General features: G+C 38.5%; 1 protein-coding gene across 3 annotated transcripts in view; it reads left to right on the forward strand.

The window, feature by feature from the left end:
• The window catches only part of CAD (carbamoyl-phosphate synthetase 2, aspartate transcarbamylase, and dihydroorotase), a 290,191-nt gene that overhangs the window by 156,586 nt on the left and 113,605 nt on the right, over positions 1-20,000 (forward strand). The window lies entirely within an intron of this gene.

Genomic DNA, 20,000 nt, shown 5'->3' on the forward strand with positions numbered 1-20,000 from the left:
TAGCCGTAGTCCATATCAGTCTCTTCAGTAGAGCAGTGGTGACTTTAGAGCAATGGGAACTTGTGGGACATAATTCTCAATGCGCCTCCCATATATTTATGCTGCCCTAATCCTGATAGCTTAAGCAACCTTAACTCAGGCTCCATCTTTTTCCACAGGGCTATGGGAGGGAGAGAACCTTTTTAAACCAGCTGAGCTGCCTTGCTGTCTGGCAGAATTAAAAAGGTAAGTGCTGACTTTTTATTCTGGGTCTGGGGTAAGATCTCAGAAGAAGTGGAGCACTTTAATTTATGGGACATAGACTCCTTTTTGTAGAGGAGGAGAATTTTTTTTTGACAGCACCTTCTTAGCAGGCTTTTTCACTATGAGCTTATATCTCTAGGTCTGTGTAAGAAAAGAGGAAATGGCTCAGTATGAGGTGAATGTTTTGTTTTTCTTAGAGGGCTAAGCTGCTGGCTAACAAGGGACAGACCCATTTTGGCTCCAGACTTAGTCTGTTTATTTTACTATCGGTGGCTTAACTTTTTCAAAGGGATCTGTTGCAATAATAATGGCGACCAGGCTTTTGCCTTGATAACGCCCATGATGGGCGGAGCTTCGAGTGGCACCATTTTGGCTTGCGCACTCTGCTTATACACTTATTTTTCAATGTTTACTTCCTGCTAGTATCGGAAGGATAAGGGCAGTGTTTAGTGAGCTGCGTGAGAACTGGACAGCACTACAATGCTGAGTCCGGACTTTTGGCTGCAGAGAGATATCTGGTGTCAGAGGGACTGTTAGACACCTCAGCAAAAGTTAAGCTGAGGTGTAGGGACTTTCTTCTACATTTGAGTACCGTTAACCTTTCCTCTACACGCAAAAATAAAATGTGACGTTTTAACATTTAAAGACATAGTAACGTTTTTTTTTATGTTTTAAATTTTTAATAAAAAATGTAAAATGTTTATTTGATTATTCATTTTTGGGAACAAGAGGTCATGCCAGATGCCCTTTGTAAAGTTAATGCTCAGATGCCGATGTGGATACACAATCTTTTCTGTTCATCTATGGGAGAACGTTAGGTTGTTCAGATAGACTTTTCTTTTTCAAGATACGATGATTCCACGGATTTCATCCTTATTTGTGGTATTACGCCTCCTGGTCAGCAGGAGGAGGCAAAGAGCACGACAGAAGAGCTGTATATATAGCTCCTCCCTTCCCTCCCACTCCAGTCATTCTCTTTGCCTGTATTAGTTAGATAGGAGCTGGCAAAGTGAGGTGTTAGTGAAGATTCTTCAATCAAGAGTTTATTATTTTTAAAGTAGTGCCAGTGAGTGCTATTTTGTTCTGGGGTGTAGCCTAGACCAGATCAATCTCTTCAGTTAAAAGAGAAGCATTTGGTGGCTTTAAAACAATAGGAACTGGTGGGACATAAATTCTCACTGCGCCTCCTATACCTGTTGCTGCCCTAATACAGATAGCCTAAGCACTTTTAACTCAGGCTGTTGTTTGTCCACAGGGCTATGAGAGGGAGAGGACCTCTGAAAACCTGCTGGACTGCCATGCTGTCGCACAGCTTTAGAGGTACGTGCTAACTTTGTTTCTGGGGTACGCTCTCTCAGATGGAAGTGAGCACTATTTTTGCTGCCCAACACATACAAGATAGGATAGGTGGTCCGTTCCAAGCAGAGCCCAGCAAAAGAGAAACTAGCGACATCCCTGCCGTGCAGTTTGGATTTACACTGGAATGAGACGGTATGGCTAGTCACACAATGTTCTGTGCTCCCGGTGGTCTGGACATTACATATGCTGACAGGGAGGGGACTAACTTTATTTGTGTGTGCAGTGATTGTGCTACCTGACATCCGGTAGCAGACTTGACTCAAATTTGCGCTTAGTATATCTCCCGGTGCCTGATCTATAGGATCCTAATGGCGACCGGGAATTTGAGCTCTTTGACGCCAATGATGGGCTGAGTCAGATACACACACCGTTTTTTTTGTCCCTGTTGTTTGGCTCTTGGCACAATCAATCAAAGGTGCCATGAGTTGGAGTCCTGTTCCAATAGGGGGGTATACAGCACTATCAGTGTCCAATGATGCACGGTGTGGGGGGCAGCTGCAATGTCCCCTGGATAGCAATAGTATGCTTGTAGTGACACCAGCACCAGTTTCTTGATATAAACTTTTATTGTGGTTACATTAAAAGCAGCAACGTTTCGTGGTAAGCCCACTTAGTCATGCGCATGAGTTGGAGTCCTGTCACCCCACGAGGGGCGGAGTTTCTTTGGCGCCTTTTTAGGCTGTTTGGATATGTCTCTGGGCACAGTCTGTTATGGGATGCTGGGAGATGGCGTCCGTTACGCCCACGAGGGGAGTAGTCACGTCACTTCTACTCTCTAAGCTTCCATTATAGATCGGAGCAAAGAGTTTTTCATACACTTAGTGATCGTTACGGCTGAGAAGGTGCTGTTAGCACTGTTACATGGGGTCTGATTGGAGCAATTTGGAAGTGTAATAGAAATTGCAGTATCTGCTACTTTGTAATTTGAACAAACGTGACAATAAAGGCATTACTACTAGTTGTATTATCGATCTTTCATGTGGCAAACACTCACATAAATAAAATGGCTTTTAACATGTGAAAGGCCAGTAACGATCCTGTTGTTTTGTTCCATTCATTCTTTAATGATTTTGAACAGGACAGGAGCGCATAAAATGTGAAGTTGCTTTTAATATTTAAAGAGACACTAATGTTTTTTTCATGTGTTTATTTTTGTGGTAATACTCCTAAAACGATGACTATTAGGAGTTTGGTGACACCGTCTACCCTTGCCACAAATTTTTACTATAGTGTCCAAAAATAACTGTGTCCCACAGGCGGTGTTCTGCGGTTCCTTACAAGTCCATTTCTTTGGTGGTAACTTCATGTGTTTCATATCCATGTATACCTTTTTTATTTCTGATTTTTTTTTCTCTCATCCAGGTCTAGTTTCTCTGAAGCTGTTGGATTGGAGATTGGACTCTTGATCCTATGCAAGCAGGAATTCTCTGGTTCGGTCGTACTTACTTTGTTTCAGGCATGTAAGTCTGTAACTAGGAAGATTTACCTTACTCTAGGGTGTAAATACTTTTCTTGGTGTGAATTTGAAGGTTACTCATGGATTAGAGTTAGGATTCCCACGATTTTTATCTTCTCTCTAAGGATTGGAGTAGTTTTCTTCAGTGAGTTCCCTAAAGGGTTGGATCTCTGTTTTGTCTATTTTGTTACACATGTGTCTGGCACATGTCTCAGATGTTCTGTCTTTTTGTCAGGCTCTCATTAGGGTCAGACCTGTGTTTAGACCTCTTGCTCCTCCATGGAGCTTGAATTTAGATCTTAGGGTTCCTCCAGAGGTTCCATTGTATCTATGTATTCCATAGCTATTGAGTTATTATCTTGGAAAGTTTTATTTCCTGTTACTATTTCATTTACTCGATGAGTATCTGAGTTTTCAGCATTTCTATATAATTCTCCTTACCTTATTTTTCATGCGGATAAGGTAGTGTTATGTTGTAATCCTGGTTTCTTTCTATGGTTGTTTCAGAAAGAATATTTATTATGATGTTGTTGTTCCATCTTTGTGTTTTAATCCTCCTTCTCAGAAGGAATGTCTGCTTCATTATTCAAATGTAGTCCATGCTTCAAGTTCTACTTACAAGCTACTAAGGATTTTATAAATTCGATACCTTTGCCTCGGTTGAAGTTGTTGTTTTTTGGGAGAAAGGTTCTTCAAGCAGTGGTGCCTTCCGTTTAAGTTCCCTGTCATGTCCCTCCCGTTTCATCCGTGTACTGTAGCTTTGGTATTGTATCCCACAAGTAAGGATGAAATCCGTGGACTCATTGTATCTTGAAAAAGAAAAGGAAATTTATTCTTACCTGATTTATTGATTTTTCTATACGATGAGTCCACGGCCCGCCCTGTTCTATGAGACAGGTTATTATATTTTTTGTTCAACTTCAGACACCTCTGCACCTTGGCTTTTTCTTTCTCTTCCTAACTTCGGTCGAATGACTGGAGTGGGAGGGAAGGGAGGAGCTATATATACAGCTCTGCTGTTGTGCTCTTTGCCTCCTCCTGCTGACCAGGAGGCGTAATACCACAATTAAGGATGAAATCCGTGGACTCATTGTATCGAAAAAGAAATAAATTTATCAGGTAAGCATAAATTTCCTTTTTCTGTGCCAACTCCTTTTTAAGGCAGATACTGTTAAATAATCTGTTGAGGAGAAATTTGCGGCATAAATTGAACCTTAAGTGTCCCAATATTATAGCGCTCACAGGCAGTGCCCTGCGCTTCATCTCAATCTGCTTTTGGAGTTACCTTGTCATTTTTTCTCCATGCTGCAGGGCTGGCGCAAGAGGAATTGTGTTACATCATTGAATAAGTTTTTAGAATGTTTTTTCCCTGAGACCTGAAGAGGAAGATTCTTCGGTAGTATCTGAGGAAAAGATTTCAGACTGTGTAATTCATTTAACTGAAGTAATTTTATTCAAGTTTAACCTGGAATACCTCCATTTATTAATTAAGGAGGCTTGGAAAACAGTTCCCAAGGTGGAAGGAACCGTTTCCACCTTAGCTAAGAGATCTATTTCCATAGAGGATAGTTGTGGGTTCAAAGACCCTATGGACAAGAAGTTAGAGGGTTTACTCAAAAGGATGTATGTGCAACAGGGCTTACAATTGCAGCCAGCTGTGTACATTGCTACCGTCACTAATGCGGCAGCATATTGTTTAGAATTCAAGACCTTTCCCCCCAGGGGCAGATTTCTTCTCTCAAGATTATCTGTAGACCAGATAAAAAGTGGCGTTCTTACGTTGTGTTCGGGATCTATCCGAAATGGGAGTGATAGTTCCTGTTCCAGTACAGGAGCAGGGTCTGGGATTTTACTCCAGTCTGTTTGTGGTTCCCAAGAAAGAGGGAACCTTCAGACCAATCTTGGATCTCAAGAGTCTAAACAAATTCCTCAGAGTAGCGTCCTTCAAAATGGAAACTATTTGTTCCATTCTTTCCTTAGTTCAAGAGGGTTAATTTATGACAACGGTAGATTTAAAGGATGCGGACCTTCATGTTCCCATCCACAGGGATCATCACAAGTTTCTGAGATTTGCTTTTCTCCACAAACACTTAGTTTGTGGCTCTTCCTTTCGGACTAGCTACAGCTCCCAGATTTTTTTTAAAGGTTCTGCAATCTCTGTTGACAGTGCTTCGGTTACAGGGTATTGCAGTGGCGCCTTATCTGAACGACATTCTGGTTCAGGCCCAGTCTTTTCATCTAGCAAGTTCCCACACGGAGATGCTTGTATCCTTCCTGCGCTCTCACGGTTGAAAGGTGAATCTGGAAAAGAGTTCCTTAATTCCATCTACAAGGGTAGTCTTTTTGGGAACCATAATAGATTCCGTTTTGATGAAAATATTTCTGACGGAGGTCAGAAAATTCAAGATTTTCTAATCTTGACTCTCTCTCCAGTCCTCTCCTCAGCCATCAGTGGCTCAATGTATGGAGGTAATCGGTCTCATGGTAGCCGCCATGGATATTATTCCTTTTGCTCATTTCCATCTCAGACCTCTGCAGTTATGCATGCTCAGACAGTGGAATGGGGATTACGTGGATCTGTCTCCGAATTCATTTGGATCAGATGACGAGATATTCTCTTCCTTGGTGGTTGTCTCAGGATCATCTCTCCCAGGGAACCTGTTTTCACAGACCTACCTGGGTGATAGTGACTACGGACACCAGCCTGACAGGTTGAGGAGCAGTCTGGGACCTTTTAAGGGCTCAGGGGACATGAACTTGGGAAGAATCTGTTCTCCCCATAACCATTCTAGAGCGAAGAGCAATCTTTAATGCTCTTCTGACCTGGCCTCAGTAAGCTTCTGCCCAGTTTATCAGATTTCAGTCGGACAACATAAACTTAGTGGCTTACGTCAACCATCAGGGTGGAACTCTGAGTTCTTTGGCCATGAAAGAGGTGTCCAAGATTATTCAGTGGGCGGAGACCCACAACTGTTGTCTATCTGCGATCCACATTCCAGGAGTGGACAATTGGGAAGCAGATTTTCTGAGCAGACCTTTCACCCGGGGGAATGGGAATTGCATCCTGTAAGTATTTTCCAACTTGATTCTCAAATGGGGACAGCCAGATCTAGATCTCATGGCATCTCGTCAGAATGCCAAGCTCCCGAGGTACGGGTCGAGGTCCAGGGACCCTCAGGTGGTTCTGATAGATGCTCTGGCAGTTCCTTGGAATTTGAATCCTCCATTCGCTCTCCTTCCTCGGGTCATTGCTTGGATCAAGCAAGAGAGGGCGTCAGTGATTCTAATTGCACCGGTGTGGCCTTGCAGGATTTGGTATGCAGACCTAGTGGAGATGTCACCTCTCCCTCCTGGGAAACTTCTCTTAGAAAGGACCTTCTTCTTCAAGAGCTCTTCCTTCATCCAAATCTAGTTTCTCTGAAGCTGACTGCTTGGAGATTGAAAGCTTAATTTTATCTAAGCGTGGTTTTTCAGCTCCTTGAAAGGTCAAATTTCTGCCTTATCTATTTTGTTACATGAACGTCTGGCAGAGGTACCAGATGTTCAATCGTTCTGTCAGGCCTTGGTCAGAATCAGGCCTGTGTTCAAACCTGTTACTCCTCCCTGGAGTCTTAATCTTGTTCTTAAGGTTCTTTAGCAGGCTCCTTTTGAACCTATGCATTCCTTAGATATTAAGTTGTTATCTTGGAAGGTTTTGTTTCTTGTTGCTATTTCTTCTGCTCGTAGAGTCTCTGAACTCTTGGCTTTACAGCATGAGTCTCCTTATCTTATCTTTCACTCGGATAAGGTTGTTTTGTGTAATAAATTGGGTTTTCTTCCTAAAGTAGTTTCAGATCGGAACATAAAGAAGGAACAACCATCTCCTGATTAATGGCCTAATCCTTCTTCTAATAAGAAATGTCTTATCTGCTCTATTTCTGTACTTATAAAGTTTTGAACCCACTAAAAAGGGAAAGGGGAAAAATAGAAAAAGGTGGAAAAAAAATAAAAATGGGGGGGGATAAAGAATCTATCTGATGGATATGCTAAAATGTATCTTCATACAATGTTATGTTTATGGTCTGTTTACTAACTGTTTACATGTCACCCCAGCATCATTATTTATTGGGCAGGCCTTTTTTACACTGTCAAGGCCTGATACAGGCAGTTCACTAATTTTTTCATATAAACCTCCCAAAGTACTTATTGGGGGATCTATTCTAAACATCACTTTAAATAGTCAAATGTCTTTGACTGAACACTTAAATGGTGTAACCACATTTTTTATTATAGGATATTTCTACACCCCACTATAAATACCTGAGTACTGTTCACAAATTGATAGAAGTGATCAACACGGATCACAAGATACATTGTCATTAGATTTAATTTTTTACACAAGTTGGTTTTTTTTTTTTTTTTTTTTTGTTTTTTCTTTTTCTTCTCTTGTTGGCACATTTGCTGAATCTGTATGTCTTTAGAAAGATATTTCACACAACACCCTTCTAAAATGCCTGCCAAATCTAAGGAAAAAAATAATAATAAGGGGGCTGATAGAAGTTCTGACTCCAGTGAAATATTGTCTATATCAAATGATAATCGGTCATTATTAATACAGATTAGTAATCTCTTTTCACCACAATTTGACATAATTAAAAGGGAGTTAAGTGGTATTTCTAGTGAACTTAACACTCTTAATCAAGAAGATAAACAATTCGCTACTAGGATGGCGGACGCAGAGGATAGAATATCTGCTTTAGAAGATATGGTTAACAAGAAAATATCCTATCCAAACAGTCCATAATCCAAAATATGGAAGCTCGTCTGGAGGATCAAGAGGATCGCTCCAGACGTAATAATATAAGGATTTTAGGTATCCCTGAAACTGTAGAATATGACAATCTGATTGAATTTACCTCCCTAACGCTACCCCTGGCTTTAGGGTTTCCCCCGCAAGCCTTACCTTTGTCCGTTGAAAGGGCACATAGGTTAGGAACAAAAAAATCTTTGATAGTGGCCTAGTTAGAAATAGGACATGTATATTTAAATTACTTAAGTATCAGGATAAAGTGGAAATGCTGAGACTATACAATAAATTTGATACTTTTACCATAAATGATAAGAGTTATGTTATTTCAAGATTTTTCTAACGAGACAGTTCAAAAAAGAAAAGCTATGTCTCCCATATGCACGATTATGATAAATAAGGGTATTAAAGCATAATTAAAGCTAAAATTATAGTGGATGACAATGGCAATAAGCTTATGTTCACTGAGCCCGCTAAAGCAAGAGAATACAGCGATTCCAAATGATAATCAAGTGAGATAGTAACTCTCAGACTATAGATTTTTACTATTAAGATAGAGGAGTGAATGTGAAGAGTTTTATTTTAACTTTCTACTATTTTTTTTTTTTTTTTTTTTGACCTCTCTTAGTGGTACGTCCTTGAAAAAAATATTCATAAACTGGAATGAATTATTCACTGAGGGTGACTTTTTATATGGATCTCTATCTAGACTTTCCTATGTTATAATGATATTTGTATGGCTCCCTGCATAGATTAGGGGTTATAGTAGTATTTTACCGGGTAAGAGTTTGGATTGTTAGAAACTCGATCTTATAATAGAATCGAATGGAAAGACAGAGATACTTGGGATTGTAATTGGTTTAAGACTTTGTATCCTATTTTATTATGCTTGAAGTAATAGGAAATTTTACGATTTTATCCTGGAACGTGGGGGGTATTACTAATCCAATTAAACGTAAGGTGATAATGGAAAAAATTAGGTTCGCTGGAACCCCAGTGTAGCATTTATACAGGAAACCTATTTAAAGGATGTTGAGATTCCCAAACTGAGATGCAGATGGATAGGCAAAGTTATTGCTACCCCATGTAGTGGTAGGAGATTAGGGGTCGCAATACTGTTAAATAAAAATCTACCATACCAAATAATACAGGCGGAAGTAGATCAGGAGGCAAGGTATATACTTCTACAAGTACAAATAAAGGGGATAAGATTTGTCTTTTGCAATATCTATGCGCCGAATATTTTCTCTAAAGATTTCTGGGAAAAGCTGAAGAGTAAGCTATTACCTTTCATATCAGACAATCTCGTGATAGGTGGTGATTTTAATCTCTCGTTTTGTCCTGAGTTAGATAGATTCTCAAAAAAAAAAAACATAGCGGTATACAACAAGCAAGCTAAATATATGAAAAAATTCTGCTATCAGTTTAAACTAATTGACGTCTGGAGACTTCAAAATCCAGACCAGCGTGTATTTACTTGCGAATCCAAAAAATACAGAACATTTTCAAGAATAGATTATTTATTAGTCACTGAATCTCTCTCTCTGCAGAAAGTTAAGGCAACAATAAATTTAACTATCGTTTTTCCTCGGTATATGCACAAGAATATTAGATTTAATTTATGGTTAAAACAGAAATGGAAAGATTATTGTACTTTTAACATAGCATACTTTCAGAAAATTGAAACTTTCTGGGAAGCTTCCAAGGCGTATTTAAGGGGAGAAATTAAGGCCTATATGTGTTAAAAAAAAAAAAAAAAAAAAAAAAAAGCGCAAAGATAAAATGAGAGAAATCCAACTTGCTAAACAGGTTAAGAATAGTTATCAGAAATACGTTGGGGACCCAACTCGTTTTTTTTGGAAAAAGTATTCTTGCGCTAGACAGGAAAGGGATGTTTTTTTTTAAACAAAAATCCTTAGAAGTAGAGACAAAACTAAACCTTCGTTTCAAGGGACATTATGGTTATTCAGCTAAATTTCTTGCTAAACTAGTCAAGGGTAGAAAGAAAAAAAATTATATACTAGCAATCAGAGATCAAGACAAAAGATATACGGGAGTATCTGATATTAACAAAACATTATTTCTGTTATCAAAAACTATATACGCAGAGTACCAATCATGTACAGAATCAGGAAAAAATCTGGTCTCAAATAAAAATCCCACAAGATCTTTTGGAAAGACTTAATGTCCCCATCTCAGCAAACGAGATAGCGGAAGCAATTGATAAGGCTAAGTTAAATAAAGCTGCTGGGCCGGATTGTTTGCCTGCAGAGTAAAAAATAAAATACTCGCAGAAGAAATTAAACCTACCTTAGAAAAAGTGTTTAATAGTTATTATAGAAATGGGAACATACCTTCAGAATACTTTGCGGCTGCTTATTGCATCTTTTCCCTTTTTAAGGATCAAAGAGATGAGGATCCAGGGTCTTACAGACCAATCTCCGTACTTAATGCGGACTATAAAATACTATCCTCTATCTTAGCATCTAGATTAATGTTGTGTCTTGCTGAAGTAATACATCCAGATCAATCAGGATTTATGGCTTCCAGAAATGTCTCTAAAAATATACGGAAAGTGACAACCTTATTAGACTACATATGGAATATTCGCCAAAATTCAGGTTTACATTTTAAATATGAGTGCGCACTTTTAACCCTTGACGCTGTTAAAGCATTTGATTCCATAGAATGGGAATACCTATTTCAGACTCTTGAAAAGTTTGGGTTTAAAATTGATTTTGTTCGGTTTGTTCGTAATATCTACCAGTCTCCAATATCTTATCTCCTAATTAATAATAATCTCACCCCAGGGATAAGACTGAAAAAAGGTACAAGACAAGGGTGTCCCTTGTCCCCCCCTTCTGTTTAACCTAGCACCTCTTGCTATAAGGTTACGGGATACGTTAGAAGGTATTTCTATCGGTAAGACTGTTCTTAAAACTCTATTATACGCAGATGATATACTAATCTTTCTATACAATTTACTCAGGGCTATACCGAGTGTGATAGATTGCCTGAACTTTTTTAGTTCATTCTCCGGTTATAAAGTGAATTATAATAAAAGCGAAATGATGTGGTTATATAAAACAAGCTATGTTGCAGACAATCTGGAATTCAAGGAGGTAGATGCTCTTAGATATCTGGGAATATATCTTCATATAAATCCTGTAAGATGGTATGGCCTTAATTTTTTCCCGTTATTTCAGAAAATATATGCCGATCTGAAACTCTGGGCTGCTCTTCCATTATCGTTGACTGCAAGAGTGAATCTTAAGACAATAATTTTTCCCCGGCTTCTTTTTCTTTTACAGAATTTGCCCTTGATTCTAAATAAAGCAGATATACGGAAATTAAATTCTAGTTTCTCACAATTTATTTGGCATAATAAAAAATCACGAATTGCATTAGAAAAATTGATGCAACCTCGCGAAGCAGCCGGGCTAGCTTTACCCAATATAGCGTTTTATAATCTTGCAGCTTTGGGTAAAATTGCGCTTGATTGGCTTATAGAAACAAGCTGGTTCTCAACATTAGAAATAGAGAATACCCTTTTCTCTCAAAGCCCTATTACATATTCAACCAAAAGAAATACCGCATAATGTAAAAGGTTTAATATCAGTAAATAATGTAGTTCTCGCTTGGCAAAAAATATGTTCCCTTATAGGTCTAGATTACTCCTTTTCAGATTATTTGCCTTTAATAGGCAACCCCGAATTTCCCCCTGGAAATAATCAGCAGGTATTCAGAGAATGGTTTAATAAAGATCTTAAGTTAATATCGCAATTTTTAACGGAAGAGCGTCAAATAATCTCTTTTGATAATTTGAAAGCTCAATTTTATCTATCAAGTAACAACTTCTATCCCTATCTTCAAGTGCATCATTTCTTTCATGTAATTAGCAAGAGTCCATGAGCTAGTGACGTATGGGATATACATTCCTACCAGGAGGGGCAAAGTTTCCCAAACCTCAAAATGCCTCCAAATACACCCCTCACCACACCCACAAATCAGTTTTTACAAACTTTGCCTCCTATGGAGGTGGTGAAGTAAGTTTGTGCTAGATTCTACGTTGATATGCGCTCCGCAGCAGGTTGGAACCCGGTTTTCCTCTCAGCGTGCAGTGAATGTCAGAGGGATGTGAAGAGAGTATTGCCTATTTGAATTCAATGATCTCCTTCTACGGGGTCTATTTCATAGGTTCTCTGTTATTGGTCGTAGAGATTAATCTCTTACCTCCCTTTTCAGATCGACGATATACTCTTATATATATATATATATATATATATATATATATATATATACCATTACCTCTACTGATTTTCATTTCAGTACTGGTTTGGCTTTCTACAACATGTAGATGAGTGTCCTGGGGTAAGTCTTATTTTTTGTGACACTCTAAGCTATGGTTGGGCACTTTTTTATAAAGTTCTAAATATATGTATTCAAACATTTATTTGCCTTGACTCAGGATGTTCAACATTCCTTATTTTCAGACAGTCAGTTTCATATTTGGGATAATTCATTTGAATCAATCATTTTTTTCTTACCTTAAAATTTGACTTTTTCCCTGTGGGCTGTTAGGCTTGCGGGGGCTGAAAATGCTTCATTTTATTGCGTCATTCTTGGCGCAGACTTTTTTGGCGCAAAATTTTTTTTCTGTTTCCGGCGTCATACGTGTCGCCGGAAGTTGCGTCATTTTTTACGTTCTTTTGCGCCAAAAGTGTCGGCGTTCCGGATGTGGCATAATTTTTGGCGCCAAAAGCATTTAGGCGCAAAATAATGTGGGCGTCTTATTTGGCGCTAAAAAAATATGGGCGTCACTTTCGTCTCCACATTATTTAAGTCTCATTATTTATTGCTTCTGGTTGCTAGAAGCTTGTTCACTGGCATTTTTTCCCATTCCTGAAACTGTCATTTAAGGAATTTGATTAATTTTGCTTTATATGTTGTTTTTTCTATTACATATTGCAAGATGTCCCACGTTGCAACTGAGTCAGAAGATACTTCTGGAAAATCGCTGCCTGGTGCTGGAGCTGCCAAAGCTAAGTGTAACTGCTGTAAACTTTTGGTAGCTGTTCCTCCAGCTGTTGTTTGTATTGAATGTCATGACAAACTTGTTAATGCAGATAATATTTCCTTTAGTAAAGTTCCATTACCTGTTGCTGTTCCATCAACATCTAATACTCAGAGTGTTCCTGATAACATAAGAGATTTAGTTTCTAAATCCATTATGAAGGCTATGTCTGTTATTCCTCCTTCTAGTAAACATAAAAAGTCTTTTAAAACTTCATTGTTCAGATGAATTTTTAAATGAACATCATCATTCTGATTCTGATAATGGTTCTTCTGGTTCAGAGGATTCTGTCTCGGAGGTTGATGCTGATAAATCTTCATATTTATTTAAAATGGAATTTATTCGTTCTTTACTTAAAGAAGTCCTAATTGCATTAGAAATAGAGGATTCTGGTCCTCTTGATACTAAATCTAAACGTTTAGATAAGGTTTTTAAATCTCCTGTAGTTATTCCAGAAGTTTTTCCTGTTTCTGGTGCTATTTCTGAAGTAATTTCCAGAGAATGGAATAATTTGGGTAATTCATTTACTCCTTCTAAACGTTTTAAGCAATTATATCCTGTGCCATCTGACAGATTAGAGTTTTGGGGCAAAATCCCTAAGGTTGATGGGGCTGTCTCTACTCTTGCTAAGCGTACTACTATTCCTACAGCAGATGGTACTTCCTTTAAGGATCCTTTAGATAGGAAAATTGAATCCTTTCTAAGAAAAGCTTATTTGTGTTCAGGTAATCTTCTTAGACCTGCTATATCTTTAGCGGATGTTGCTGCAGCTTCAACTTTTTGGTTGGAAGCTTTAGCGCAACAAGTTACAGATCATAATTCTCATAGCATTATTATTCTGCTTCAACATGCTAATAATTTTATTTGTGATGCCATCTTTGATATCATTAGAGTTGATGTCAGGTATATGTCTCTAGCTATTTTAGCTAGAAGAGCTTTATGGCTTAAAACTTGGAATGCTGATATGTCTTCTAAGTCTACTTTGCTTTCCCTTTCTTTCCAGGGTAATAAATTATTTGGTTCTCAGTTGGATTCTATTATCTCAACTGTTACTGGAGGGAAAGGAACTTTTTTACCTCAGGATAAAAAGTCTAAAGGTAAATTCAGGTCAAATAATCGTTTTCGTTCCTTTCGTCACAACAAGGAACAAAAGCCTGATCCTTCATCCTCAGGAGCGGTATCAGTTTGGAAACCATCTCCAGTCTGGAATAAATCCAAGCCTTTTAGAAAATCAAAGCCAGCTCCTAAGTCCACATGAAAGTGCGGCCCTCATTCCAGCTCAGCTGGTAGGGGGCAGATTACGTTTTTTCAAAGAAATTTGGATCAATTCTGTTCACAATCTTTGGATTCAGAACATTGTTTCAGAAGGGTACAGAATTGGTTTCAAGATAAGACCTCCTGCAAAGAGATTTTTTCTTTCCCGTGTCCCAGTAAATCCAGCGAAGGCTCAAGCATTTCTGAAATGTGTTTCAGATCTAGAGTTGGCTGGAGTAATTATGCCAGTTCCAGTTCTGGAACAGGGGCTGGGGTTTTATTCAAATCTCTTCATTGTACCAAAGAAGGAGAATTCCTTCAGACCAGTTCTGGATCTAAAAATATTGAATCGTTATGCAAGGATACCAACATTCAAAATGGTAACTGTAAGGACTATCCTGCCTTTTGTTCAGCAAGGGCATTATATGTCTACAATAGATTTACAGGATGCATATCTGCATATTCCGATTCATCCAGATCACTATCAGTTTCTGAGATTCTCTTTCCTAGACAAGCATTACCAGTTTGTGGCTCTGCCGTTTGGCCTAGCAACAGCTCCAAGAATTTTTACAAAGGTTCTCTGTGCCCTTCTGTCTGTAATCAGAGAACAGGGTATTGTGGTATTTCCTTATTTGGACGATATCTTGGTACTTGCTCAGTCTTCACATTTAGCAGAATCTCATACGAATCGACTTATGTTGTTTCTGCAAGATCATGGTTGGAGGATCAATTTACTAAAAAGTTCATTGATTCCTCAGACAAGGGTAACCTTTTTGGGTTTCCAGATAGATTCAGTGTCCATGACTCTATCTTTGACAGACAAGAGACGTCTAAAATTGATATCAGCTTGTCGAAACCTTCAGTCACAATCATTCCCTTCGGTAGCCTTATGCATGGAAATTCTAGGTCTTATGACTGCTGCATCGGACGCGATCCCCTTTGCTCGTTTTCACATGCGACCTCTTCAGATCTGTATGCTGAACCAATGGTGCAGGGATTACACTAAGATATCTCAATATCTTTAAAACCGATTGTACGACACTCTCTGACGTGGTGGACAGATCACCATCGTTTAGTTCAGGGGGCTTCTTTTGTTCTTCCGACCTGGACTGTAATTTCAACAGATGCAAGTCTTACAGGTTGGGGAGCTGTGTGGGGGTCTCTGACGGCACAAGGGGTTTGGGAATCTCAGGCGGTGAGATTACCAATCAATATTTTGCAACTCCGTGCAATTTTCAGAGCTCTTCAGTTTTGGCCTCTTCTAAAGAGAGAATCGTTCATTTGTTTTCAGACCGACAATGTCACATCTGTGGCTTACATCAATCATCAAGGAGGGACTCACAGTCCTCTAGCTCCTGTCTAGTTTCTGCGGTTCATATCCTAGGTATAGACAATTGGGAAGCGGATTATCTCAGTCGCCAAACGTTGCATCCGGGCGAATGGTCTCTTCACCCAGAGGTATTTCTTCAGATTGTTCAAATGTGGGAACTTCCAGAAATAGATATGATGGCCTCTCATCTAAACAAGAAACTTCCCAGGTATCTGTCCAGATCCAGGGATCCTCAAGCGGAAGCAGTGGATGCATTGTCACTTCCTTGGAAGTATCATCCTGCTTATATCTTTCCGCCTCTAGTTCTTCTTCCAAGAGTGATCTCCAAGATTCTGAAGAAATGCTCGTTTGTTCTGCTGGTAGCTCCAGCATGGCCTCACAGGTTTTGGTATGCGGATCTTGTCCGGATGGCCTCTTGCCAACCGTGGACTCTTCCGTTAAGACCAGACCTTCTGTCGCAAGGTCCTTTTTTCCATCAGGATCTCAAATCCTTAAATTTAAAGGTATGGAGATTGAACGCTTGATTCTTAGTCAAAGAGGTTTCTCTGACTCTGTGATTAATACTACGTTACAGGCTCGTAAATCTGTATCTAGGGAGATATATTATAGAGTCTGGAAGACTTATATTTCTTGGTGTCTTTTTCATAATTTTTCCTGGCATTCTTTTAGAATTCCGAGAATTTTACAGTTTCTTCAGGATGGTTTGGAGAAAGGTTTGTCTGCAAGTTCCTTGAAAGGACAAATCTCTGCTCTTTCTGTTCTTTTTCACAGAAAGATTGCTAATCTTCCTGATATTCATTGTTTTGTACAAGCTTTGGTTCATATAAAACCTGTCATTAAGTCAATTTCTCCTCCTTGGAGTTTGAATTTGGTTCTGGGGGCTCTTCAAGCTCCTCCGTTTGAACCTATGCATTCATTGGACATTAAATTACTTTCTTGGAAAGTTTTGTTCCTTTTGGCCATCTCTTCTGCCAGAAGAGTTTCTGAATTATCTGCTCTTTCTTGTGAGTCTCCTTTTCTGATTTTTCATCAGGATAAGGCGGTGTTGCGAACTTCTTTTGAATTTTTACCTAAGGTTGTGAATTCCAACAACATTAGTAGAGAAATTGTGGTTCCTTCATTATGTCCTAATCCTAAGAATTCTAAGGAGAAAACATTGCATTCTTTGGATGTAGTTAGAGCTTTGAAATATTATGTTGAAGCTACTAAGAATTTCCGAAAGACTTCTAGTCTATTTGTTATTTTTTCCGGTTCTAGGAAAGATCAGAAGGCCTCTGCCATTTCTTTGGCATCTTGGTTGAAATCTTTAATTCATCATGCTTATGCCGAGTCGGGTAAAACTCTGCCTCAAAGGATTACAGCTCATTCTACTAGGTCAGTTTCTACTTCCTGGGCGTTTAGGAATGAAGCTTCGGTTGATCAGATTTGCAAAGCAGCAACTTGGTCTTCTTTGCATACTTTTACTAAATTCTACCATTTTGATGTGTTTCTTCTTCTGAAGCTGTTTTTGGTAGAAAAGTACTTCAGGCAGCTGTTTCAGTTTGAATCTTCTGCTTATGTTTTCAGTTTTTTTCATTATAAAATTTAAACTTTATTTTGGGTGTGGATTATTTTTCAGCGGAATTGGCTGTCTTTATTTTATCCCTCCCTCTCTAGTGACTCTTGCGTGGAAAGATCCACATCTTGGGTAGTCATTATCCCATACGTCACTAGCTCATGGACTCTTGCTAATTACATGAAAGAAAACATAATTTATGTAAGAACTTACCTGATAAATTCATTTCTTTCATATTAGCAAGAGTCCATGAGGCCCACCCTTTTTGTGGTGGTTATGATTTTTTTGTATAAAGCACAATTATTCCAATTCCTTATTTTTTATGCTTTCGCACTTTTTTTCTTATCACCCCACTTCTTGGCTATTCGTTAAACTGATTTGTGGGTGTGGTGAGGGGTGTATTTGTAGGCATTTTGAGGTTTGGGAAACTTTGCCCCTCCTGGTAGGAATGTATATCCCATACGTCACTAGCTCATGGACTCTTGCTAATATGAAATAAATTAATTTATCAGGTAAGTTCTTACATAAATTATGATTTTATATCATCTAGGGGATGGAATGGCGGTGAGATGGTCGCATGGTCGGAGATGAGAACAATTATGGTCATTGCTCATATCAAGCCCCCCTCTATCTCACTATTATATAGTATCATGCTTGCTAAACAAAGTGATTTCCTCATGGAAAAATTATGTGTAAATTGGATAACTAAGATTCCAAAATAGATTATTTTATATTAAGACAGCTGTAAATCATTAAACAAATGTCGTATTCCAACCAGCTGGAAGGAAGGCCATATGAAATTGCTTAATAATTATTACTGTACACCCCTGAAAATGGCTAAAATGTATACTGGTCAGGATTTCTTTTGCCCGCGATGTGTCTTTATAAATGCAGACATTTTACATATGTTCTGGCATTGTCCTAGGATTCAACAATTCTGGAAGAAAGTGAGTTTCTGGATTAATAGATTGTATTCAACAAATATACAATTTAAAGCAGAGGATATCTTTCTGTTAGATTGTTCTAGTCAAAGTACAGTTCCATCAAGTAAAATTATAAATACAATCATTTTACGTGTCAGACAACTAATATTAAGTTATTGGAAAGCTAAAAAGATGCCTGGGTTCTCATTTTTTATTAAAGAAATCCAGTCGCAAATTGTATTTGAATCTTTCCATCTTTGGGAGGCAAGTGAAAAAGAATGCAAATTTTTTTTACTGGGATGGCTACCTATAATCAAAACCTATCCAGAGGATGTGCAAAAGACAATTCTACACCCATTTTTAAGTACTGATTGCTTTTTTGACTTGGTATTATTAGGAGATTTTCCGGCAGATTGGGTTTTGAGTCATAGATAGAACAATTGAAAATGCTGGAGAAGTCAGATGTGGAAATAGTTTTGGTAGACAATCGATAGGGCAGGAGACCTTCGGTGGAAGGAAGAGGGGTAGACCAAAATTAAGATCTTAGAGGGTCAATGTTTACATAATGTTTTTTTGTTTGTTTTTTTGTCGTTTTTAGTTTCTGTGTGACTGTGTTTTTGTTTCCAAGCTTATGATAAAATGAGCTGCCAGGGCTATTAGAATTGGCGGCTTTATCATATTTTCTTTGTTTTTTTTTGTGTGATATCTCCACGCTAAAAGAACAAAAAAGCTACATTTTGGTTACATTATATGATATTTCTGTATATTGTGAAGGATACAATTTAATCATATTTCTTTTTTTTCTTATTTTAAGCTGTATATTTGTTTGCACCCTGCGTGGTGTTTTGATTTAATTTCATGTTCAATTGTAATGGCTTCTTTTTTTTCACTGGCAGCCACAAATAAATAAATAAATAATAAAAAAAAAAGAAATGTCTTCTGCACAACCTAGATGTGGTTCGTGCTCTAAAATTCTATTTACAGGCGACTAAGGATTTTCGTCAGTCTTCTGCTCTATTTGTAGTTTTCTCTGGGAAACATTAGGGGCAGAAAGCTATGGCTACTTCCTTCTTTGTGGCTGAAGAGTATAATTTGCTTGGCCTATGAAACCGCTGGACAGCAGCCTCCTGAGAAGGCTACGGCTCATTCTACGAGGGCTGTTTCCTCTTCCTGGACATTCAAAAATGAAGCTTTTGTGGAACAGATTTGCAAGGCTGCAACTTGGTCCTCTCTACATACTTTTTCAAAATTCTATAACTTTGATACTTTTGCCTTGGCTGAGGCTTCCTTTGAGAGAAAGGTTCATCAAGCAGTGGTGCCTTCTGTCTTGTCTCTCCCTTATCTTTGTCCTCTAACTTGGGTATTGATTCCCAATAGTAATTAGATGATCCGTGGACTCATCGTGTCATTAGAAAGAAAACTAAATTTATGCTTACCTGATAAATTTCTTTCTTGACACGATGAGTCCACGGCCCGCTCTGTTTTTGATGACAGGATTTTTTTTTGTTATGTTATAAATCTCGGGCACCTCTACACCTTGTTGCTTCCTTTCTCTCCTTTACTTTGGTCAAATGACTAGGGGATGGATAGAAGGGAGGTGATATTTAACAGCTTTGCTGTGGTGCTCTTTGCCGCCTCCTGCTGGACAGGAGTGATATTCCCAATAGTAATTAGATGATCTGTGGACTCATCGTGTCAAGAAAGAAATACATTTATCAGGTAAGCATAAATTTAGTTTTTTTTTGTGACCACCCTTTGCCTTCACAACAGCGTCAATGCTTCTAGATACACTTGCGCACAGTTTAAGGAGCTAAGACTTTTGCACAGTAGTTTATATCTTGAGCTTTATGTAAATAATCAAAGTATAAATTCCAGACAATGTTTAAAATTCATGAGGTGGAGGTTCAAACACTGGTGAGTTTGAGAGGTCAGGTGATGTCTAGACACATTGTCTACCAGTAGATCTTACTAATTCACGATGTGCTGCTCTCATAAGATGTGCACAAGTAATATATCATAT

Source organism: Bombina bombina, chromosome 4, assembly GCF_027579735.1.
Source record: "Bombina bombina isolate aBomBom1 chromosome 4, aBomBom1.pri, whole genome shotgun sequence".
NCBI lineage: Eukaryota > Metazoa > Chordata > Amphibia > Anura > Bombinatoridae > Bombina > Bombina bombina.